The sequence below is a fragment of the Gobio gobio genome (assembly GCF_949357685.1).
Source record: "Gobio gobio genome assembly, chromosome: 3".
Classification (NCBI taxonomy): domain Eukaryota; kingdom Metazoa; phylum Chordata; class Actinopteri; order Cypriniformes; family Gobionidae; genus Gobio; species Gobio gobio.
Genome location: NC_137099.1, coordinates 14603277 through 14629543, shown reverse-complemented (window position 1 = coordinate 14629543; position 26267 = coordinate 14603277). Strand labels below are relative to the sequence as shown.

At 40.9% G+C, this 26267-nt stretch overlaps 1 protein-coding gene across 1 annotated transcript in view; it reads left to right on the top strand.

Annotated features, from left to right (window-relative positions):
- trpc5a (transient receptor potential cation channel, subfamily C, member 5a) overlaps positions 1-26267 on the top strand; it is a gene marked incomplete at its 3' end in the record, with an annotated part of 110679 nt that overhangs the window by 33331 nt on the left and 51081 nt on the right. The window lies entirely within an intron of this gene.

Below are 26267 nucleotides of genomic sequence, written 5' to 3'. Positions count from 1 at the left end.
TGTGCATTATCATTCTAATAATTGAACGGCCCGTCGTCAATTATTCCTTACTTATTTTAGTGTTATTTGTATACTATGATAGTATTTATTAATATTTATTTAGCTTTTATTTTTACATTTACATTTTTATTGTATTTTTAGTTCTAATTTGGTATGTGCTGTTGTCATTTGTATTCATTTTTGTTTTTGAATATTTCTATTTATCTTTAATCAGTTTTAGTTTGAGTAATTTTACAACTTATACTCTATTTAATTATAAGATTCCTTGTGCGTTAAATGAAAACTGTATCGCTTAACCAATATTTCACCATGTGTTTTTCCCTTTGGTCATGTATAAATTATATATTTTTTAATAGTTTAAACCTTTCCACAAGTTTTTCCACAAGTCAAAATTTTTACATCTAAAGAAATTAATTGGATGTTTTTATTTTATTTTATTAATTTTCTTATTTTAACCACTTTGGCACAGTAAAGACTGTAGGATATAATAATGCACAATGAAGGATATGTCTATAACATAAAGCTATACAGGATGTTAAGGAAACACTGGATTCTGACATTGGATTTCTACCTTCACATATTGCTTGCAATGACAACATTACTCACCTTTCTGGCACTCAACATATTGTACAATGTTGTTTTAACAGTACAAGCTTCCTGTGCACATTTATCCTACTTATGATGTCATACACTGTTAGAAATGACATATGTGCTGTTTTGCTCACTCATAGCCACATTAAACATTAATATGAGTTGTAAATTGGACTAGGCAGGAAGGAGGAAGCAGGGGAAGGATGTAAAAGGAAGCTTAGAGACAGAAAGCTTATTCCAGCCAGGAAAAGAGAGAGAGAGAGATGACTTTCTGGCTATACTGTAACATCAGGCTTTTCCTCAACAGCTTGTGTGTGAACAAGAGTTTCAGTTCGCTGCCCGTCTGCTTCTACTACACTACACTAGCCTGCCTGCCTGCCTGCCCTTGTCATTTATTCATCTCACTCGGTAAGAATAGTAAGGACTGCATAAATTAACCAGCACTCCAGTATCTCTATGACAAGCATATTACTCTCAACAAGGAAGTTATGACAATGAGTGATTTCTCCGGAAATAAAACACATTCGACAAAATGTTATCTTGGTTTTTGGTGCATATTGACAATACGTATTTGTTAATGTGAATGTTAACTAGTCTAGTTCCACCCACTGCAGTATTGTGTCAAGCTGATTGCCTTTGTTTTTATAAACTAGAGAAGACAACATTAGTAAACTAGACAAAAAACTGTTTTTTGACTGTACTACTTTCTATATACAGTATGGTAGGATTGGCGTTTTAGGCGTTAACAAAATTACAATTCTCTACATTCTTGTGTGTGTGTGTGTGTGTGTGTGTGTGTGTGTGTGTGTGTGTGTGTGTGTGTGTGTGTGTGTGTGTGTGTGTGTGTGTGTGTGTGTGTGTGAATTATGAAATAAGCTGGACAATGGTAATTTATAATTTTTAGCATGTGTTTCTGATGTATGCTGTGTTGTTTGCTTAATTATTAATCTTGGTCTGTTTACAAAGAGGAACTGTTTGTGCAGATCAAAAACAACACACCTACATTAACATATGCATGCAAATGAACGTTTGCTAGTGAGCTACAGCCAAATTAAAGGGCAGTTATGTGGACAACTGCATTCCTGCCAATTCAGACCAATTCCCTATGGTGATCACACAGTGTTCTTATTAAATGGGATGTCTTTGTTACAGTACGTTGAAAATGTACGGATATCCCTTACGAAAACAGTTTATTCGAGTGTGCTATTAGTATACTTCTTTTAAACGAAAAATAAGAAAGTATACTTTCAGTCGACTTTTTATGTACTCCTCACTACCTGACTATGACTTATACTGATAGAAAAGTCCAAGAGCCCTATCATATACACCCAGTGCAATGTGACGGCAGACGCGACGCAAGTGTTTTTTGCTAGTTTCAGCCAGACGCAGTTATAATTTTCACATCCAGCGCCACATTGTTTAAATAGCAAATGTCTGAAAATGAGGTGTGTTCAGGCGCATTGTTGGCGTGTTGCTATTTTGAGGCAATTGAAACGACTGCACCATTGACCAACAAAAACCTGGTCTAAAGTCAATAGCGCAGTATTTTTTGTGTTATTTAAAGGGCGCATAATAATATGTGCCTAGGCAGGTGCACAACCTGCGTACACTCTGCTTATTAGACACACAGGGACGCGCAGCAGCACACAAACATTTTGAAATATTAAAAATAAAAGAATTCCTCTCTGGAGAAGCATTCAGTCTTTCCTCTCGCAAATTGCCCCTTGTAAATAGCGAATCCTCCATGGTCCAAGCGCAACTGGCTTTTAAAGGGAATGGGAGATGAGACTCTGATTGGGTTTTTGCACGTTATGCCCAAAACACACCCATGACTCATTGAGAGTTGGATGTACACTGCTGTAGGGAAACCAGGTTGCACAGTTTGATTAAAAGTTTCTCAGAATCTGATGTGTGCTGTTGTGACATTTATGGATATCAGTTTCAGCAAGGCATTCATTATATCTTTCATCTTACTTTCCTTAGTGTTAAACGTCACCTACAACTGTTTATAGTTTCGATTAAACCACTTCACACCTCAGAAAGCACTTCAGCGTATAGTTGCAATTCAACTGCATGATTTGGTCAACTAAAATCAATGGTTTGACAGCTCATAAGATAGCTGCTCTGCTCGATATCATTGTCTTTCCCTTGTGCTGTTGTGAAGACATTCATAATTATTCTCTCAACTCAAAAAGTGAGGACACTGATCTGAACATTTCACCTCAGATTGTACTTTGAATTCTGCCTTGGAACATTTATTGCGCTTAAAGTTGTTTTGTGCTTAGTGGCCATATTAAATATGGATTATGAGGAATTTCATCATATAAATGGCTGAATTATACATTAGCATTGTTCATAATACAATTCAGAGTATTAAAGCGGTATTTGCACATTGTACAGAGAGACATTGGGATCTTGTGCCATGTCATTTTGGCAGTTAAATATGCCAGCGGGCACCGCTTACTGAAGTGGCACGGTGCCTATTTATATACCTCTGAAGCAGCATTTCTCAGACCTGCGAGGACAGCGGCCGTGACATCTGCCAAGAGTTAGCGCTTTATCCATCCTGTTTCTCCAACAGCCCATTCCATCTTTTCACATTTGGTCTCCATCCTACTCTCACTCTGTCTCATCAAGATTCTCTTTGACTTTCCCTCAGCTCTCCCCTCTGTGTCCTCCCCTCCCTATGTTGTTTCTACAGTACAAACAGGGACAGAAGATCTCCGTGGAAAAAGCTGGGAGCGATTATTCTTCACTCCAGAGTCTTACACTTGCATTTCTGCATCTCTCACTTTTTCGCTGGCCTCCGCCTCCATCTCTTAATCTCTCCCTCTCGTCCGTACTCTATCACTGGCAGCGGTTATTTTTATCAATTCTGTGGGTTTGCTGGTGAGTGTACAGGTTGTAGAAGTTCTCACTGGTGGATTGTGCACTGGAGAACATGTCCGGATGATTCGTCACTCAGGAAATCAGGGGAAGTGTTTACAGCTTGTTTGCTCATGCGGTACAGCACTGGGATTATACTGCTGCTGGTGTGTTAAACTGGTTTTTAGTAGAGCTTGGTTTCTTGAATATAGCCATTATATTGTTCTTGGGCATTTCTCTATTTGGCCACAATTTATGAACACAGCTCTTTAAAGACCCATAACATCATTGTTGAAGTTCAGTAGCTTAAATTGTAGTTCCCATCTGGCAGCTTTAAGGCCATCTATATTAGGGCTGCCCCCAACGAATGGATTTTTGTAGTCGACTAGTAGTTGTTTAAACCATTAGTTGACTAATTGCACGTTTATATTAAATTAATTAAAGGAACAGTATGTAAGTTTCACCACTAAAGGTCGCTTGAGGCGTGGCTTGATGATGCCGTGAATGAGCGTGGAATCATGGGAGTCTTGACTTTTCACCTCCACAGGCGATGGAAAGGAATCCGACGGACTTGGGCAGAAAAGCAGAAAAGTTATTTTTAGTCAATAAATATAATTAGAATAAGACACTATATAGAGAGCTGCAGTGTTAATTTCGTTGACAAATAATTTTCGTCATCATTTTCGTCAACAACCTTTTTGTCTCTGACGAAAACGAGACGATAACTAAATAAAAACTAGTGTTGGAGGACAAAAACTATGACGAAAACGAGACGATAACTAAATAAAAACTAGTGTTGGAGGACAAAAACTATGACGAAAACGAGACGATAACTAAATAAAAACTAGTGTTGGAGGACAAAAACTATGACGAAAACGAGACGATAACTAAATAAAAACTAGTGTTGGAGGACAAAAACAAAAAAAAACGAGACGAAAATGTGAGGGAGGGACGATTAGGGAATAGATCCAGTCAGAACTGCTCGGGTTATGTATATAACCCTTGTTCCCTGAGAAGGGGAACGAGCACTGCATCGGGACGACGCTTTGGGGATGCTCCCTTAGCATCAGCGAATCTGAAACCAGAATGCCAACTAGGCCAATCCGATTGGCGTGCGTGATGACGTCATCGTGACGGCATACCCGGAAGTATAAAAGGGTTGCTGGAGCGTAATGGCGGTAGTAATTGCTCTGAAGCATGCGCTCCAGGCGCGCCAAGGTGTGGCGTCGGGATGCAGTGCTCGTTCCCCTTCTCAGGGAACAAGGGTTATATACATAACCCGAGCAGTTCCCTTTCGAGGGAACTCGCACTGCATCGGGACGACGCTTTGGGGAACGAGTACCCACTAGGCCACACCGAAGGGTAGCGCCTGCCCTAGTGTGAAGCCGGAAACCGGGCACAGCTAGGACTGGAGCACCCTCGCACCAGGCGTCGTAGGGAGATCCAGGCTATAAAACCTGATAAAAGTGTGTGGGGTAGCCCACCCGGCCGCCTCGCAGATATCCTGCAAGGGGACCCCAGAAAGAAGGGCCACCGAAGAGGCCATGCCTCTGGTGGAATGAGCCCTCACAGCCACAGGTGAAGGCAAACTGCGCACCTGATAGGCCATGGTAATCGCCTGGACAATCCAATTACTGATTGTCTGAGTAGACGCAGGCAATCCCTTCTTAGGTGAGCCAAAACACACCAACAGTTGTTGTGATCTCCTCCACTGTGCAGACTTCGCCAGATAAACTCTTAGAGCCCTAACCGGGCAGAGTAGGTGAAGCCTCCCCTCTTCCGCCGTCACATGAGGCGGAGGATGAAATGCCTGCAGGACCAATGACCTGACCACCCTTGATGGCACCTTAGGCACGTAGCCCGGCCTAGGGTGTAAGATGGCCTTTACTCCTCCCGGGGCAAACTCCAGGCAGGTTGGCGTTACCGCCAAGGCCTGGAGATCTCCCACTCTCCTGAGAGAGGTAATGGCAAGGAGAAAAGCCACCTTAAGGGTCAGATCCTTCGGTCCAGCCGACTCCAATGGTTCGAAGGGGGCCTCAGCCAATCCTTCGAGAACCACTGCCAGGTCCCAGGTTGGAACTCTGGACCGAGCCGCAGGCCTCATCCTCCGAGCCCCACGGAGGAATTGTACAACCAGCTGGTGCCTACCCAGAGGCCCATCACCCAAAGGAGTGTGGAAAGCCGCAATGGCAGCCACGTACACCTTGAGTGTGGACGGGGTAAGCCCTGCAGAGAAACGATCTTGGAGGAACTCCAGCACTGAAGCCACTGGGCAGTTAACTGGGTCCACCTCACGTTCTCTGCACCAAGTGGAAAATACATTCCACTTGAGGCTGTACAGTCTCCTCGTAGACGGAGCCCTGGAGCTGAGTAAGGTCTCTATCACGTCTGCCGATAGGCCAGCCTCTATGAACCTGGTCCCCTCAGGGGCCAGACCCACAGGTTCCAAATCTCCGGGCGGGGGTAAAATATCGTACCCGCCGCCTGAGATAGGAGATCCCTCCTCAGAGGAATCTCCCACGGCTGACCTGCTAGCAGAGCTATGATATCCGAGAACCAAACTCGAGTCGGCCAACGGGGTGCTACCAGAAGTAGACTGACCCCCTGTCGACGGACCCTTTCCAGGACTCCCGGGAGCAGAGCAATCGGGGGAAATGCGTACAGACGCAGCCTCGGCCACGTCTGCACCATGGCATCCAGCCCCAGCGGAGCTGGATGCGTGAGGGAAAACCACAGTGGACAGTGGGACGTCTCTCGAGACGCAAACAGATCCACTTCCACTGGGCCGAACCTCTTGCATATGGCCTCCACCACCTCTGGGTGGAGTCGCCACTCCCCGGGCCTCAGCCCCTGCCTCGACAGGATGTCTGCTCCCTGATTTTGGACCCCCGGGACATACATTGCCCTGATGGACAACAGTTTCCCCTGGGTCCACAGGAGGACTTGGCGTGCTGTCTTGTACAGAAAGCGCGACCTCAGTCCTCCCTGGCGGTTGATGTACGCTACGACAGACGTATTGTCTGTCCGTACCAGGACGTGCTGGCCTCGGAGGTGCGGGAGAAAGCTCCTGAGAGCTTTGTATACCGCCATCATCTCCAGGCAATTTATATGCCAGGAGGAATGACGGCTCTCCCATGGGCCCCTCGCAAAGCGGCCGTCCATGACCGCGCCCCAGCCAGTGAGGGAGGCGTCTGTTGAAACGGATTTCCGGCAACAAGACGCTCCCAACACTGGCCCTCGGGACAGAAACCAAGGTTTCTTCCATATGGCTAGGGAACGAGAGCATTTGCGCGTTACCCTGATCATACGGAAAGGATTCCCTCTGGGGGAAAACCCCTTGGTTTTCAACCACCACTGGATGGGTCTCATGTATAGCAGGCCAAAAGGTATTATGTTGGACGCTGCTGCCATGTGACCCAGCACTCTCTGAAAGTGCTTCACAGTGATGTTGTGGCCTAGCCTTATTCCTGAGACCATCGCCTGTATGGTCTCGACTCGCGCGGGAGACAATCGTGCCCGCATCGTTGTCGAGTCCCACACGACCCCGAGGAACGTAGTCCTCTGGGACGGCGTCAACACGCTCTTTTTCGTGTTGAGTCTCAGCCCCAAGCATTTCATGTGGTTCAGAACGACATCTCGATGCCGAACCGCCACCTCGTACGACTGGGCCAGTATGAGCCAGTCGTCGATATAATTCAGCACACGGATGCCCTGAAGTCTCATTGGAGCCAGAGCTGCATCCATGCACTTCGTGAACGTGCGTGGGGAGAGGGCTAGGCCAAAGGGAAGCACTCGATACTGGTACGCTTCGCCCCCGAAAGCGAACCTCAGGTACTTCCTGTGACATGGAAGGATGGAGACATGGAAATATGCGTCCTTTAGATCTATCGTGACGAACCAGTCCTCGGACTGGATCTGACTCACGATCATGGGAATAGTGAGCATTTTGAACCTGAAGCTCCTCAGAGACAGATTCAAAACCCTCAGATCTATAATCGGACGCAACCCTCCATCCTTTTTGGGAACTATAAAGTACCGGCTGTAGAACCCGGACTCTCTTTCCAGCGGAGAAACACGCTCTATGGCTTCCTTCGCTAGAAGAGTTTTTACCTCTAGTTCCATTACCCGAACCTGCTCGGGTATCACTGCTGTCCAGTATAACCCCCTGAATTGTGGAGGAGGAAAACCGAACTGCAGTTTGTACCCCTTTTCTACAGTACGCAGGACCCACGTAGAAATATTCGGAAGGCATTTCCATGCGCCGAAATAATCTACTAAGGGAACCAGCCTCTCGAGGCTGGCGTCGGGTGTTACACGGTTCCCGTTCCCAACCTCCTGAAGCGGCTGACCGGCAGGAAGTAGTTGGGAACGGTTCTCCGTGTGCGGACGCGCGAGCTGACCAGCCGCAGGTCTTTCCAGAGGCGGCTGGTGCAGCATGCGTTCGCGGGAAATCGATGTGGCCCGAAGCGTCATAGACGGCGGGATTACCACATCGATTTTCCCAGAGCGCCGCGGAGGAAACAACCTCGGTTGTTTCTCCGCGGGGGGGACCGCTCTTAGAAGCCCAGCCGTGGCTAGGACTTCTTCCCAGCAGCCTTCCGCGCCTGAAGGACGTTCCGAAGATCGCCTTTAGGAGCTGAAGGTTGCTGCTGAGAGCGCCGCCTCTGTTGCCAGGCTCCCGGGGGAGGGGCTCTAGAAGCGACGCTCTCCTTTTGCACCTTCCGGTGCGAGGAGCTGGATGACGGCTGAGGCTGCCCGCTAGGGCCAGCCTTCCCAGGTTTAGAGCGGCGAGGGAGATACTGGTGGAAGGCTGCTGACTGTTTCTTCGCCTCCTGGTGTCTGGAAACGACGGTGTTAACCGCGTCTCCAAACAACCCAGAAGGCGAGATCGGGGAGTCCAGGAGAAAAGCTCTATCCTTCTCCTTTATCCCCGACAGATTCAGCCAGAGATGTCTCTCCACTGTCACCATGGAAGCCATGGAGCGGCCGATAGCGCGGGCCGTCTCCTTGGTGACTCGGAGAGACAAATCTGCAGCCTTCCTCAGTTCCAGAATGTCCTCCGGAGAGGGACCATCTCCCTCGTCCAACTCTTTAAGGAGGTCGGCCTGGTAGGCCTGCAGAATTGATAATGTGTGCAGGGAACCACCAGCCCGACCAGCCGCCATATATGCTTTGCCCACCAAAGATGAGGTGTCCCGACAGGGTTTGGTGGGCAAAACCGGAGCCTTAAGGGACGATGCAGAGTCGGGTGAAAGATAGCTCGCGAGAGCTTCCTCCACCCGAGGCATCGCCCCATAGCCCGCCTCGCGTGCCCCCAGAACATTGGAATAGTCCAATACTGGGGGATTGCAAACACGCGAAGAATAGGGCCGTTTCCATGATCTACACACCTCGGTGTGTAGATCCGGGAAAAAAGGCAGGCCCCGGCGAGGTGTTTGAACCCAGTGTGAGAGGAACCGGTCATCCAGCCTGCTGGGTAGCTGGATTTCCGGAGCCTCTTGTGGCCAACTTATATTTAATTTGGCCACTGCCCGGGTCAACACCTCGACCAGCTCCTCTTGGGCGGGTGGATGAAGCGATGAAACAATTCCTGCTTCATCCCCCGCCTCGGTGCCTATTTCCTCCGGCTCCTCGGAACCGGAGAGAACAAGCATCGGACCTCCCACCCCGGGGGAAGAAGCCGCAGCGCGGGCTTCCACACGGGGAGGAAGATCCTCGGAACTGTCAGAGGAGGATCGGGAAAGTGCCGCAGCAGTCCCGAAACCCTCTGACAAATCCCGCTGTGAGCCCCATGATCTGCGACGCCGAGCCGCCTCAGCGACTGCGGGTCCAGAACCACGAGGCTCACGAGGCTGGCCGGCCTCATCAAACGCAGCCAGCCGAGAGCGAAGCACCCTGAGCGTCAGTTTTTCGCAGTGCTCACAAGCGGCTCCCTCGAGAGCTGGACGCCCAGGCAGTGCACACAAAGCAGGTGTGTATCCGAGCCCGACATGAACCTGGGACACGGATGCACACACTGTTTGAATTCATTCACTCTCACACTTTCCATTTTACTTTTCTCACACACTTTCACTGACAAACAACAGTAAATAGACAGACAGTAACAGATAGCGCTATGCTGAAGAGCAATAACTACCGCCATTACGCTCCAGCAACCCTTTTATACTTCCGGGTATGCCGTCACGATGACGTCATCACGCACGCCAATCGGATTGGCCTAGTTGGCATTCTGGTTTCAGATTCGCTGATGCTAAGGGAGCATCCCCAAAGCGTCGTCCCGATGCAGTGCGAGTTCCCTCGAAAGGGAACTGATATCCTGTGTAACAGTTGCGCACATTTGATTTGAACGTGCTGATCTAACCGCTGGAAAACACGGCGCTGTTGCGCGTTCTACAGGCTCACGCATCCCCAATACAGCGCTCCAGGGGTGCGTTTCCCAAAACCATAGTTGCTAACTAAGTTAGCAACTTTGATGGTTGCAATGCAATTTCCCATTGCCAACGACCTAAGTTGCTAACAGGTTAGCAACTATGGTTTTGGGAAACGCACCCCAGAGCGGTTCACAATCAATATAGCACACATTTATGCCAGGCAATTGTTTATGAAATAATGCTGATGAATAAGGACAATGTTTACTTTACGTTTATATAGTAATATGTTTTAGACTCATTCATATTTTATCTCCCTCATCTGAACTTGAAGCATTCTGCAACTGCAATAGTAAGGCATTTCAAAATAAGAGTCAATGTGTATTTCGAGCTTGTTTATAATTAAAAGTCATAAATTAAAAGTTAAAAGTTGTTGGCGTGTTGCTATTTTGAGGCAATTGAAAAGACTGCACCATTGACCAACAAAAACCTGATCTAAAGTCAATAGCGCAGTATTTTTTGTGTTATTTAAAGGGCGCGGAATAATATGTGCTTAGGAAGGTGCACAACACGCGTACACTCTGCTTATTACACACACAGGGACGCGCAGCAGCACACAAACATTTTGAAATATTAAAAATAAAAGAATTCCTCTCTGGAGAAGCGTTCAGTCTTTCCTCTCGCAAATTCCCCCTTGTAAATAGCAAATCCTCCATGGTCCAAGTGCAACTGGCTTTTAAAGGGAATGGGAGATGAGACTCTGATTGGGTTTCTGCACGTTATGCCCAAAACACACCCATGACAATGTTTACTTTACGATGTTTATATAGTAATATGTTTTAGACTCCCTCATATTTTATCTCCCTCATCTGAACTTGAAGCATTCTGCAACTGCAATAGTAAGGCATTTCAAAATAAGAGTCAATGTGTATTTCGAGCTTGTTTATAATTAAAAGTCACGCATTATATATTCGTTTTTGGTTACACAATAAACTGTATTTAATTTCATTCCCATTTAATTCATAGTCAGGAGGAAAGACCAGTATTTGACACATATTCAATAAAGTATCAGGGTTAAACAGTTAACTAAAACCATTTAAAAAAACTCTTCATTACTTGAAATTAAATAAATGTTAACTGAAATTAAAAAAATAAATGAACAAACTTATTTGAAGCTTTAGCTTAACCTGATATGGCCTACTAACTAAAACAGAAATACAACGTTATAAAAACCGTGAAATTGAGTGAATCAAAAACAAAATGATGTCAAAATATCAGTTCAAGTGAAAGTCGGTTATGTAATGCTTAAATGCTTAATTTATTGCAATTTAACTAAACTCATAAAATTTTAGGAGGCTAAATCTACTGTAGATTTAGTCGACTAAAATCTTATGATATTTAGTCGACTAAAACTAGACTAAAACTAAAAACAATTCAGGTGACTAAAATATGACTAAAACTAAATGGCATTTTAGTCAAAAGACTATGACTAAAACTAAATCAAAATTTGCTGTCAAAATTAACACTGGAGAGCTGTTACCAATCAAATGAAATCATTAACAACTAAAAACTTATTTGCACTGGTGGTGGTACAGAAGATGCATCTGAATTGATAAATTACAAATGCATAAATAATGTTCTCTCTTGCTCTTGTGATATTGCTTAATTATATCACATGTTATAATGTAAAAATCCCATCCTTTTTTCAACAATATCTTGAATTTTGTGAGCATTTGCATTAATTTTGGTGTCCTTTTTGACACAATCCCTCATTTCTGAACCGGCCAATCACTTTTTTTTTTTTACATCCAATTACATTTACATCCAATCACATTAATGATGTTAATAATTAAATCAGACAATTCAGCAATATCCCAGCTGCTGTGTTTATTTTTATTCTTTTATTTTATTTTATTTAACCAGGTAAGTCAGTTGATAACAAGTTCTCGTTTACAATGACGACCTGGCCAAGAGCCAGCATAAAAAGCGGGTGCAGAACAATAAAAACATCGAATGAGTACAAATAACACAACATAAAACAATAACATATAAAACAAACAAATAACTACAGCGGTCTTTGACCAAATTGAATTCTTAAAGGAGGAGAGGGAAATAAATGAACTAAGCTTTAAAGTCTGCTGCAAATGATTCCAATCGTAGGCAGCAGAAAACTGACCAAAAGCGGTACAGACTTTAGGTTTACATAAATTAATAAAATTACTAGAGCGCAGATTATGACTAATGTTGCGAATATTAAGAAGTGACTGTAAATATAATGGTGTTTTCCCGATAAGAGTTTTATAAATAAATAGAAACCAATGAATTTGTCTGCGGGAATGAAGAGAAGACGAGATTTAATAACTAAATATTTGTTGGCTATTAAATAAAATGTCCAGCCCTAACTTCCTTGTTCAATTGAAAATATATCAACACAGGAAGGAAAACTATGCTTGTGAAATGATTTCCTATGGTTTTCTCATTAAACCGGGTAAACACCTTGTCATATCTAAGGTGGATAATTACGTAGCATGACATTGTCCCATTAGTCCTATCTGATTTGCCTGACGGCAGAGGTTGGTAAATAGTCAATATTTGCTGCTTCGTAACACCTGATGTTATAATGCTTTAAAGATCTTTGACTTTATATGCAGTTGGCTTCCCTTTGTAAGAGGAAATCATAAGCCAATCTCATTTCCATTAACATCTATCTCTTTTAATTATAATGATGTCATTGAGAGTGTATATTATGAAATACAATGACATAGCATGCAGTGGAACAATATGAAATTAATGTTTACTCCCCTGCTGTGCAAAGCAAGTAAGAATTGACATCATGATTTGTGAACTTTGGCTGGAGTGGCATCCGACACATCCTGGAGCCAGCGGGGCATTATCTGCTGAGTTGCTCATGCTCAGCTAAAGAGCGAATGACATTCTGCTAGTGCTAACAGCGTTTGTGATCTGTTTGTTTGGAGCGCTGCCGGGGCTATGGAGAATTGCAGTGGCACTGCAGCAACAAAGCAGCGGTGGACTGGAGAGGCTAAGTGAATTAGCATTTAAATCACATCTGACCTGAACTGTGCAAAATGAAATTGAGCAAGCTGAACGCTTATTAGGGGAGGTTGAAGGAAAACTACATGGCGGGGAGGGGAAGATTAGAAGCGTAGGGTTTGAATAACTGATCTCCCCTACATCAGTATTGAGCTAGCCCTGAAATTTGGTCAATGAACAACAACAACAAAACGTAGTAATGGTTGGTAGAAAATTAGATCATTACATTTTAAATAAGCACTTGCTACTGTATTGTCAATGTTTATTATATTATATTATATTATATTTTGACATATAACATAATAGTCCAGTAATAACAGTAAAGTATGCATAATTACATCTAACCCTAAACCAAACCCTAACTGTAACACTATAGTAAGTAGCTAATTACTCAGTACTTATTTGAGTAAGTACAAAGTTACTACGTATGTCAACTTAAAATAAAGTGTAACCACTAACCAACCAGAATTATGATTGAGAGAGTACAAATAAATGTCCTTCAAATGCCTGGTATATCGTTTTTGATACTCATATTTTAACATGCATTTTCAAAAAAAATAAAATTCAAGTAAAGCTTGCTTCAGTAAGTGTTCATCTTGAGATGTTTTCATCTTGAGAAAATTATTCTTGCATTTATTTTAGTTTGTGTATCAAATATGATACAATTGGCTTAAAGTACCATCAATAGCCTAAAAGTACCATGGAACTAACTTGCCTTTTTGGACATTAAATATGATCCATGGTATTCTTTAAATCGCTATATACTGTGTAAACCATGCCACATAAATATGGTCATACTGTACCATGTTCTACAGTATATCATGATATTACCATCTGATACCTTCACTGCACCATGGTGGTGAACATGATTTCACCAAGTACATCATATTCCTGGATCAACATCTTAAAGGGTTAGTTCACCCAAAAATGAAAATTCTGTCATTAAATTACTTACCCTCATGTCGTTCGACACCCGTAAAACCTTTGTTCATCTTCGGAACACAAATTAAGATATTTTTGTTGAAATCTGATGGCTCAGAAAGGCCTCCATTGACAGCAATGTAACTTGCACTCACAAGACCCATAAAAGTCAACATCAAGTCCATCTCACTACAGTGGTTCTACAATAATTTTATGAAGCGACGAGAATAGTTGACCCCATTTTGACCACTACGCCTAAGGTACGATCTAAGGTAAGACCTAAAGTACGATCAATGTAGAATTCAGCAATTTAGATATGGTGCATCTTCCTCTGCTTGTAAACAAAGCTCCTCCGAGAACGAAATGTTCCCCTAGGGCCCTTTTCCTGGTGTCATTCGCACCGCAAGTTGGAACTCTGAAGTGACATAAGCTGTTTCTTGTTGTTGTGACTTTTATTTTGACGGCGCAGCGGAACTTTATTTTGATGGTGCTGAGAACGCCAGAGTCTGAGCACACAGCATTTGCATTCTCTGTCTTCATCAGTTTATGATCTGTCTAACAGTCCTGTCTAATATGTTACCCTACTCTGAAGTAGGAGCTCATTTAGTTCCCCCTAAAGGAGTTCCTAGAACTAAAATCGTTCTTAGTTCCTGCTGTGCAAACTAGCCAAAATCCGGGTACTTCCGCCAATAGTTCCAGGAAGGTTCCTCTGGTGCGAAAGCCCCTTTTGTTGATCCTGAAACAACATTCCAGTCAACCAATCAGATTTGAGGGACAAGTTTACATTTTATGTCAAGTTTAGGCTTACAACCAGGGTTAGATGCTTCTACATCAGTGTTATGCACCTATCATTTCGCTCTGCTTTTATGGATAAGTTCTGGGTAGGGTTAGGTTTAGGGGTAGGGGTAGTTCTACTACATTTTAGACATGAATGTTGTTCCAGGATCAGCTAAATATCTGGCATTGTGTGTAATTTATGCAACTGTATGTTTTCAAATGCTACTGTTAGTAGGCTATTTCTTCAATACAGATATCACAGAAATAAACATCATGAGGGGCACAAAATCTGTTATGTAATCCTGAAAAAAAGCAGCCAGTAATAGCTTACCTTACTGTAGGTAACTTTTTTCAAACGTACAGTCTTCTGTTTTTGAGGAGCTTAATGAGAAATGTATTTTCAGACTGTGATTCGAGTAGATTCAGCTGACATACCGATAACTCATACTAATGTGACTTAAAGTAGCCTGTAGCCTGTACCCACTGCCATGTCAGGTCTGCAAGTTCCATTACTCAAATAAAGTTAAAGTGGCAGCTAAATAGTGCTTGTTCAGTAATCTAAAGGGAGTGCTTATGCACCTGAATAACCTTTAGTCCATTCTACATACGACATATGGTTCATCTTTACTTTCTGTATGAAAAATCATACATATTTTATAGACATCAGGATTTTTTAAAACTCTAATATTTGTTATTGAGCCCCAAGACTTTACCCTGTGTATAATGAGATTTTAATGACTGTTTTTCACAGATTTGAATATAAATGATTATTGTATTGCACTGAAGATGAAAACGAAACACCATCCCTTCTCTCCCTCTCTCTCTAGCACTCTTTTGTACTGCAGTATGAGTTTTGATTCACCTCCTACTTTATTGCCAGATACAGTCTGCAATTTAGTCCACCAGCTTATATTGAGAAACGTTGATGCGCAAAGCCTTTTTACAGCAGATGGTTTCAAAGGGATTTGGGAAGCACTGCACCCTTAAAGAGACAATTTCCTAGAAAAAGAGCTGTTTTTAAAAGATTAAGGAGATGCTGGGTGTGGGGTTTAGGGAGCGGCAAGATTACCAATGGCAACTTAATTTGTCTGAAATAAAAAACCCTGATCACAGTGCACTTTTGCAGGTTTTCAGTAAGCTTTTGAGATTGCAGTAAAGGAAACTGCAGGGAAGATGTTGTTTGTTGGCTACAGCAGAAGACCACAATGATTTCTGCTGCGACAATCAGATGGTAGTGTCAGCATTTGGCGTAAACAACATGAAAGCATGGATCCATCCGGCCTTGTATCAACGGGGTTCAGGCTGGTGGCGGTGGTGTAATGGTGTTGAGGGATATTTTCTTGGCACACTTTGAGCCCCTTAGTACCAATTGAGCATTGTTTAAACGCCACAGCCTACCTGAGTATCACTGCTGACCACGTCTATCACTTTATGACCACAGTGTATACCCATCTTCTGATTGCTACTTCCAGCAGGATAACGCACCATGTCACAAAGCTCAAATCATCTCAAATTGGTGTGATCTATGCCACAAAGCACAAGGCAGTTCTGAGGGTGAAATTGGGTCCAACCCGGTACTAGCAAGGTGTTCCTAATAGAGTGCCTGGTGTATAAATTCTTAAATGGGTTGAAGGTCTGTACTGATACAGACAAGAAAACAACACTAAAAGCAGATAATAAATCATAGTATATCATAGTTAGAGTTGAAAAATAAATAAATCAAGCATAGCTTTAGTTCTGGCAGGTCACGTTAGTCAAGCTCACATCAGCTGACTCTCAGCTGATCTACATCTAGGAATACAACATACTGTATATAAAAGGCCAAGTCCTGACACACATTGCTCAGCAGTCAGGACTTGGCCTTTTATATACCTCTTAGAATCAGTACTAATTTTACTTGAATTACTTGAAAAATGTCATTAAGAACATTAATGATATTGCAATCCATTTATGGTGGTTCTGTTCTGTTACCTTAAGGGGGGTTATCGCTACTCTCCCTGCTTTTATCCATGCTAGGCTGTATGGATGAGCAGGTAGTTTTCACCCAGAACAGAACCATACGTCCAATCCAAAGTATATGCAGATTGCCAATCACCTTTGACGATAGTGGTCCTGACAGAAATAGGATCATCAACTTTTAAAGGGTTCATGAACTGAGAAATCAGTATATTGTATATTGTAACCAAGCCCATACAACTCATTGTGGAATGTGCCTATGACGATAAGTGAAAGATCGCCTCAGCAGATGAAAATCTATGCCATACTTCATCATTGCAACTTTGCCCCCGCCCACTGGCGTGTTAGTGAGATGATGAGGAGAGAAAAGCAATACAGGATCACTCACTGGACTAAAAATAACATTACCTTTCAACGGATCCTTTTGCTAGGAATGTGGTTATTTATTTTCAACAATGTGAATGTCTCAGTTGAGCAATCAGTTGAGCGGTATTCGGTACATTTCACTGTGGATTCTTTGGTAAATCCGTCGCAATTTTGGCACAGGTTTTGCAAACAGACTTTTACGATATGGACTCGACAGTAATGTGGCAACATGTAAGATTAAATTGATAATTTTAATGCCTGATCTCTGATATGTAATGAATCATGCACAGTCAGATGTTTTTTGTCAATGTGTCAGTAAATCAAACCAGTGACGAAACAGTCAACTTCACATTGTTTCTCTTAGTAGGATGAAAATAATCTGTTATTTAAACTGTGATTAAATTATACATACAAAACGACCTTTACACTCGCTGGAGCTGTCAATCAAACAGTGAGTTTATCAGTGACTGAGTTTTGGACACTCACTGGACCAAAACTCAGAATAATCAACAAATCTCTTATTTACATTGTGTTTGCACTGTTAGTTATGATGAAAGCATTTTGTTAGAGTGCAGAAATCAAGTTGCAATGATGTTGATGTTGAATGAAGTATGATGTAATACTTATTTCATACGCAAAGACGTTAACCAATCACAGCAGTGGGCGTTACACTGATGTCTCAAAGCAGACACGCCCCTTCAAACACAGCATTCAAATCAGGGTAGGAAAAATGCCTTTTATTTCTAAATTATGAATTTTTTTGATGTACAAAATCATACTGACATTATAAGTGCACATAGGAAATGTTATAAAATAATAAAACAATCCAGTTCATGACCCCTTTAGAGAAAGAGAAGAGAAAACTTCCTAAATTGGTTATCGTTGATACTGAATGCAGTTTGTCCTAAGAAACTTTACAATATTCTGGTATATAAAATGTTACCAACGAAACAAAATCTATGAGTCACAAACATGATTTGTGTAGTAAATCACTGGCTAATGAGAGCATTAAACCATTGAAATTCAATTATGATAGAACAATAGATATATTGTTCAAAATGAAGACTTTTAGGTATTTTGAAACCCTCTAGTTATCAGATGTTAGTAAAAAAAAGTTCATAATTAATGTGATAATCTATATCTGTTGCACACTTGTGTGAACTTGAGGAGAAAAAAAAACCCTGTAACATAATTTGTTTGCAGATGTTGTTGATATTTTGTTATCTAATGCATTCATACATTTTTAAGCGTGACATCAGCGTACAAATATTGTCATTACATAGCAGGTCAAATTCATCTCATTCAGGTGTGCACAACGCTAGGGGAAATTAATGTGTTCTTTGACTCTGTATTAGAGTCAGTTACTCTTCAAGAGTAAGCCAGCCTAAACTCTTTGCATTATTAGAGCTGGAGATCAATCCTCATTAGCATACTGCTCCCTAGCAACCAGAACATGAACAGGACATCTGTTGTTCTGTAATCGCTTCTGTCAAACAAGGCAGAAGAACAACAGATTACATCATTACCTGTCCTTTTGTTCAACTTTTGACCTGTCTTATAAAGGCAGCTACAAACTAATAGTGTTGATTCATCCTAGCGTCTTGATTCTTTTGAATCTGTTCGCCATATAGATAATTAGGCGATAATTTTCTTTAGCTTAACTCATTATGCCAATTCAAGATTCAAGATTCAAGATTCAAGATTCAAGATTCAAGAGTTTTATTTGTCACATACACAGTTATATACACAATATACAACTGGCAGTGAAATGTAAACAGGTCCGCTCCATGGACAGTGCAAATAACAGTTACAAGAAATTAAAATAGAAATAGAATAAAATTAGAATAAAAAGTATTAACATAAGTAGAATTATAAATAAATCAAGTAAAAGATAAAAATAGGAAATAAGATAAAAATAAAAATAAAAAAAAATAAAAATATAAAATATAAGTGGATATGATAAGTGAGATAAACTGTAGACTTAAAAATAAGTGGTTAACATAAAATATATATATATGTATATATAAAGAAGTATAATGTGCAAGGTTTATTAACCAATTCAATGAGTGAATCATTTTTTATCATTTACCCAACATACTTATTAGAAACAATGCGTATATGAGTAAATGTACATGTATATGTGGCGAATTGGTGTGACAGCGCAAGCATTTTTGATAATTTTCACAAAAGTTTCATGGCCCCCAGAATATTTAGTTGTATAAATATCTGAGAAGTTAAAGGAAATCCCGCGCACTATCGAAATCCTTTCCTTTTATTTCCTTTAACTTTTGAGATTTGTGGATTTTTTTTATCCTCTTACCTACGCACCTATCTATTACCAACAGGTGTTCGATGGTAATTGTCAATTAACTTATATAAATATCTGAACATTCATATCAAAAGAAAGAACAGACCCTCTGCTTTTAAACAAAACAAAAAAATCTAGCTTAATGCTTTCTCTTTATCAACACTTGAATGCGGGTACGTTTCATAAAAAAGCTACATTTTGAGCATAAAAACACAACATTTAATTCGGTAACATTAGGCAGTTTTGATTTATATGCTGTTTAATGTTGGCATTATTTTGCATCTGCTTACATATGCTATCACTTGTTTCTTCTTCGCCTGTGTTTTGATCAGGAGATTCAGTACTCTTTCAGAAGATGTGTAATAGTTCCCTTTCCATATAACAGTGAAAACACGGCAAGCCGGAAATTTCCGTCAATGCCGGGGAAGCGTTGTCTCATAAATGATGGAAAATTCTGTCAATTTCAGGGGAAAGAGTTAAAGTAGCTTCTTACTGGAAGAAGCTGTTATGTGGCTGAGCTTCTGTCACGGTTCTAAGAATGTAGTTAGGTTAGTAGCATCACTACTTTTAATTAGTTAGTCCCCAGGACTGCATGGAAGTGAGCGAGAACGATTCATTCACTTCATTCATATCACAGCCGACTGAAACACCACTACAGCAAACTCTTTACAGTAATACAGTTTCATTTATCTTCAACGTAGTGTTGCTGTACACATGTACACTATCCCTGCTTCAAGACCATTCTCACAGGTCAAAATACAAGACTCCATTTATTTACTTGCAAGCCATGTGTTGTAAGTAATTTCTACAGTCCGTAGCAGTGTATGTCGGCTGGGATGTTATCGGCCTCATTTCTTGGGCAGGTTGAGAAATGGTGTTGTTAGCTAAAGGGCCGCCTGAAGGTTAGTGTTCATATTGATGGATGAAGGGATTTAGCTTATTACTGTTGTGTTACTCTCACACCATGGACGAAATACCAGCAAGTCAGGTGTGGGGAAATGACCCATCCTCCCAAACCCTTCATTATAAAATAAAACCCGAAGGAAATTACTGTCCTATCCCCTTTCTCAAAGCTCTTTGTTAAATTCACTCTTGTGTCCTTTGTTTTTTTGTTTTTTTTTTACCTTTTTCCACTTTTCCACATCCCCTCCCTAGGGTTCAGGTGCTTCTATTAGCTTACTTAATTAAGTGAGGTTGTTTGTCTTTTCCTACAGGACCTTTTGCGATATATGCAAAGAGGTTGAGGGAGGCATTGTGGGAAACCAGTGATTGGCTGTGGGTTTAGTCCAGAGGGGCATGGCTGGTTCAGAAGCAATTGCTTTCTCAGGCTTGCTACAGAAACTCTCGACAATGGAAACTTTTTAAATCCGAGAAAGAGTTGTTACTCATCTATCATGCAGTGTTGTCATCCCACGCAGCATTTTCCATTACAGATAACTTATCACAAATGTGCTATGAAATATGAGGCGAGTCAGTTCTTGGCTCGCTTCATTTCATAGCAGATGTTTCTGAGGACGCTCTCTTACAAGCAATTCTCCTACAGCAGTGCGCTTTACTGGTAATTAGCTTTGTTTACACTCTAAAGAAGCATTTTTCCATTCATCCTCCACTTCCTTCTTTGAGAATGATTGATAATAATGATACTTTTTGCTTCATTAAAGAAATGGTTCACCCTAAATTGAAGATTTTGTCATTATTTAATCGTTCTTGTATTATTGCAAACCTATGTGACTTACTTTCTTGTGTGGATCACAAAAGGTATTTGTATTTATTTATTGTATTTATTATTATTACTGTATTCATTATTTATTTTGTGTAATGTATAATTTTTTTTAAGAATGTCCAGGCCAATCTTTTTATATATATGTAAGTGAATGATAACGGGGGCTTTCAAAATGACTAAAGAGTCAAGTGTTTAAGTGATTCATATTTGAATCTGTTCCTTACACAAAGTTATAAAATGGCTTTAAAGGGTTAGTTCACCCAAAAATTACATTTCTGCCATTAATAGACCCTTTTCATATTTCCGGGTTTCTCCGAGCAGAAGACGTTATAGTTGGGTTAAATATTATAGCTGTGAATGAGAGAATACATAAAATATTTTTTTTGTGTGCCCATTTGCTCACATAGCAAAAGAAAAACGCCACAGTAGTGATTTCACAACTTTCAAAAAGAGGGGAAAAATAGAGTGAGATTGATAACGGCAGTGAAAAGAGAGAAATATGTTAATTTTTACTATCACTCCCATAGACGCTATTACTAAACACCCTCACGGCAGTGGTAACTTTTTTATTGTAATTTGATGCAAAAGTAATAAAATACAAAGTATTAGTGTTATAAAATGTACATATATTTAAAAAAAAAAATTAAATACAAAAAGCGTTGCAGGATTTACGATATTGATGACCGTTAAAACGCGTCATCACAGTCTGTGAAAAGGGTCTATTACTCACCCTCATGTTGTTCCAAACCCATAAGACCTTCGTTCATCTTCGGAACACAAATTAAGATATTTTTGATGAAATCTGAGAGCTTTCTGACCCCACATCTGACAGCAACACAACAACCACTTACAAGGCCCAGAAAGGTAGTAAAGAGACTGAAAAAAAGAGTCCATGTGACTACAGTGTTGGGCTATTCACACAGTGCTGCGCTTCTGAGTTCTAGGGCAGAACGCCGGCTCACTATTGGCTGAGCTCACTACATGTGAATCATGTAGGAGAGTGTCACGGAGGAGAAGAGATTGTTGAATAAAGTCGTTATTTTTGATTGTTTTTTGCACACAAAAAGTATTCTCAATGCTTCATAACATTAAGGTTGAACCACTGGAGTCAGACGGAGATGACGGAAAAACATACGGAGAGCATCAGCTTTCGTTTCAGCTCCGCAAGACCAGCTGAATGCTGTGCTAAGTGTATGTTAGAAATCAGGAATGGTGAAAGAACATTGTGCTTGGTACGTTTTTTAGTCTTTAAACCAAACTTCATCGGACAAAGTTTAAATACTGTCTGGCAAGCACGCTTCCCATAATGTTTATGCATTAAGTCAGTCTTTTGTTGCTGTTTGAACACATTCGACCTCATGAGCGTCTACACTACGAACGCAATCCGGTCAAATGTGTTTTCACTCTGGAAGTGATCAAAAGTGGACAAGCTCAAAACATTTTAGACCCCATTTACACCTGTATTTTGCTTCATCCACTTGTGATCTGGACGATCAAAACACATCTTAAAGGACAACTCGAGTGAATTTTTAAGTTAATCTTGATCGTTATACCTTTGTGAGTACTGTCTATAGAAAAAAACAAACAACCGGATTGGTGCTTGCAACACGGAGCTGTTACAGTTAATGCCCAGAGCTCCCACTCAGCTAAAACAGCAGTTATGGGGGCATATACATAAAGAGTGTCTTTGTGCCTCTTAACAGACACAAAATGCAATTAAAATGTCTGTCCAATATGAACAGGGCCCTTACATGACAACGAAATGCGTTTAGCAACTTAGCCATTGTTTAAACTCACCTAAATAGTGTTTTAGACGGCTAGCTGTAGTCTCGCGCTGAAGTCCCGTGGGAACTCAGTTGTAGCCGGAAAAATGTAAATAGTCCAGGTGGGAGGAGTGAAATTATCTACACTCTAAAAAAAAAAGGTTCTATATGGCACCAAAAATGGTTCTTGGCTCGAAATCATAGGGGAACCTTTTTTAGTGCTATATCCGGTTCTTTGACTAAGGTGCTTTATAGCACCTCTGAAGAACCACTGAAGCACCAAAATTGGTGCTATTTAGCACTAAAAAAGGTTCCCCTATGATTACGAGCCAAGAACCATTTTTGGTGCCATATAGAACCTTTTTTTTAGAGTGTATACCTGAAGTGGCGCCGTACACCAAAAGCAATCCTGAGTTTGTTGATCTTCTGCCCAAGGTTGACAAAGGTGGCAATGGCCAGTACAACAACATCACTATCACAGCTGAATGTTTTAAAAATGCTGTACCCAATGTTTAGATCTGTTGTGGATCTTAAATCTGTAATTAGATTATGCACCGTTTGTCCATGTTAACAAACAATTGAAAAAAAACTTGTAATATATTTTTTGTTTGTCTTGATATAAGTAATCAATTCAGTCATTTTCATGGTGATATCTAAAGGTTACATTTTTTACCTTATTCATGTGAGAAAAATAATGAATAGGCGTATGAATAGGATATATTTGGGTCTTTTTCGGAACTTTCCTCTAATGGGATTCTTTGGGGCTTTTTTTTTTCCTTACTCAGGACATATTGAGGATACAAAATCAGTTGAGTTTGATTCTGTTGCAATTTGTTCACCCTTTTTTTCCTAAAACGCCTGGACTAGTAGGCTATGTGCTTGCTTCAATAAAAATGAATACAGTTATTACTAGCTAGCTAGTTATTAGTTATCTAACATTAAAAACATGTTTCTATTTAATGAGAAAATCATACGAACCTCAAAGTGTTAACCTATCACCTCTGACCTTGAACAGCTGTCACAGCTCCTGGTGCAGATGGGATGTGTTGTTGCAGGAACTGATTCGCTATAGGCTACTCCTGACTGGTCAAAATCTCATGCTACTTAGGACAAATGTAATGTACAGAAGTAGCTGCACTGCTTAAATACAAAATTAAAGTTTTTGAAGGAAAATATAAGTAAAGTCACTCTGATGACACAACTTTTATGTGAAATGTGCATATTTACCCCCAATTGTCATGGTATGTGGAAATTTTTTTGTTTTTTAAACTTGAAACCAATTTTCTTGGATTCCCTGAAATGTACACTTTGACAAAAATGTACACTTTGACACCAGTTTGGCATTGGCGGCATTTATTTCTGATACAAAGTGTGATCTCACTTGTGTCAGGATAAATTTATTTGTATGACCCTAAGGTACTTCCATTCCAAAGGCGACCTTTGCATCATGACTTGAAGTCAAAGGCCTATTTTTTGGTCTTAACCTCCCTACTATAACTGCCGTTTTAGCTGAGTGGGAGCCCTGGGCATTAACTGTTACAGCTCCGTGTTGCAAGCACCAATCCGGTTCGTTTTTTTTTTTTTCTATAGACAGTACTCACAAAGGTATAACGATAAAGATTAAATTAAAAATTCACAGGAGTTGTCCTTTAATACCAGTTGTAAACCGGGCCTCAGTCATGCTTGTCAGGAAAGTGAGTAAGAACACACTCAAACACACAGTTGTATCGAGTCATACATCATTAGCATTTCACTTCCATGATTTAGTATGATTGCGTTCATATCAGCAGCAAAACGTACTTGAGTTCACAAGTTCCTTTTTATGCTGACTCGGATATGGTTCGCGGGTGCACAGTTTGCGTGTTTGCGAGTTTGGAAAACACCATTCACATCGTCCAAACGAACCGAACTCGGATATCAATCAAACCCGGGTGCGCACCACAAGTGCTAGTGTGAAAGCACCCTAAAGGACTCTGAATATAGCAAGCACATCATGTGTACCAATTGATGACACTTTTATTGTGCTTTTGTGTCCTTTTTGACAGCTTCAGCCCCCTTTCTTTGTCTTTGTCGGTTTGTCTTGCTGTTCCCACATTCGTATTCAGCTGCAAACCATGAGTGACATTTCAGAGCTAAATGTGTTAACATGCATGGTTCAATCAACAACAAATGCAGAGAAATGAATCACAGTATTGGTGTGTGTTTTTAAAGGGCACATATTATGCAAAATTCACTCTTATAAGGTGTTTGAACATAAATGTGTGTTGGCAGTGTGTGTACACAACCACCCTATAATGGTAAAAATCCAACCACTCCTTTTTTTTAAATCCCCATAAAGCATAAGCACTGTCTCAGAATAAGCCGTTTGCAGAATCCTGGTAAAGTGACATCACATTTCACAGGCCCCGCCCACGGGTGTTGATGGACACTGCGGTATTAGCAAAGACCCCGCCCACAGAGAACTGTACACAGTCCGCCATGTTTATCTCCTCGCCTGAGCATTCAAGTAAGAAATGTGTTCTTAATAAAGCTACTAAAGTTAGTCAGTCAAGAGCAGTGAGTGATTTTCTGTTTATCTTTTGTTGTTTGATTCATATCAGCAGCAGATATAGCAGTAACTTAGGAACTGCTTTCACTTTAGTACACAGATCTAATACACACATGGGATTTCTGTACTTGCTGCATTTGCCCAGACATAATCAAATGTTTTCATGTGAACTTTGTGTGTTTCTGACATAACCTTGTGTGCATTTGACAGTTTAATCGCAATAACACATGAAAGAGAGAACAATTTAGACTAGTTTAATAGCCTACTCACGGACGCGCTGACATCCAGCTCTCTGTGCGCATTCGTCGGGTGTGTGTGCTCAAGTTGAGAGTGATAAGGCTTTCAAACACATGCAGATGATAATATTTCATGATGATGAAGAACTGCAATGTCCCATGAGCGTGTCTGCGATAGAGATAATCATCAAAACAAACAGATATCATGTTTCAGTTTTCATTTGTGTGAGCCGTGAAGGCTCCGCCCTCTGGGGCCGGGAACAGTTGCTCATTTGCATTTAAAGGAGACACACAGAAAACAGTTAATTTTTCTCAAACCCCAAAATTGGCATTTTCAAAATGGTGTATTAAATGATCTGTTAGGAATTTTGATCCGAAACTTCACAGACACACTCTGGGGACACCGGAGACTTATATTACATCTTGTAAAAAGGTCGCATAATAGGTGCCCTTTAAAACAAGCCATGTTTATGCAATACATAGATATATCACAGTTACTTTTGGGGGGAACTTCTTTACTTCTTTTGAGCATCTGTATAAAGCAGTGATGTCTGATTTGTGAACGAACTGCTGATTTATTTTTAATGATTTGGATGAACCGATTCTCAATGTAAAGGAGAAATTTTATGGTTGTACACTCTAAAAAATTCTGGGTTAAAAATAACCCGAGTTGGATTGAAAATGGACTAACCCAGCAATTGGGTTGTTGTAACCCATCAATTGGGTTGTTTTAACCCAGCGGTTGGGTTAAATGTTTGCTTAAAACAACCCAATTGCTGGGTTAGTGCATTTTC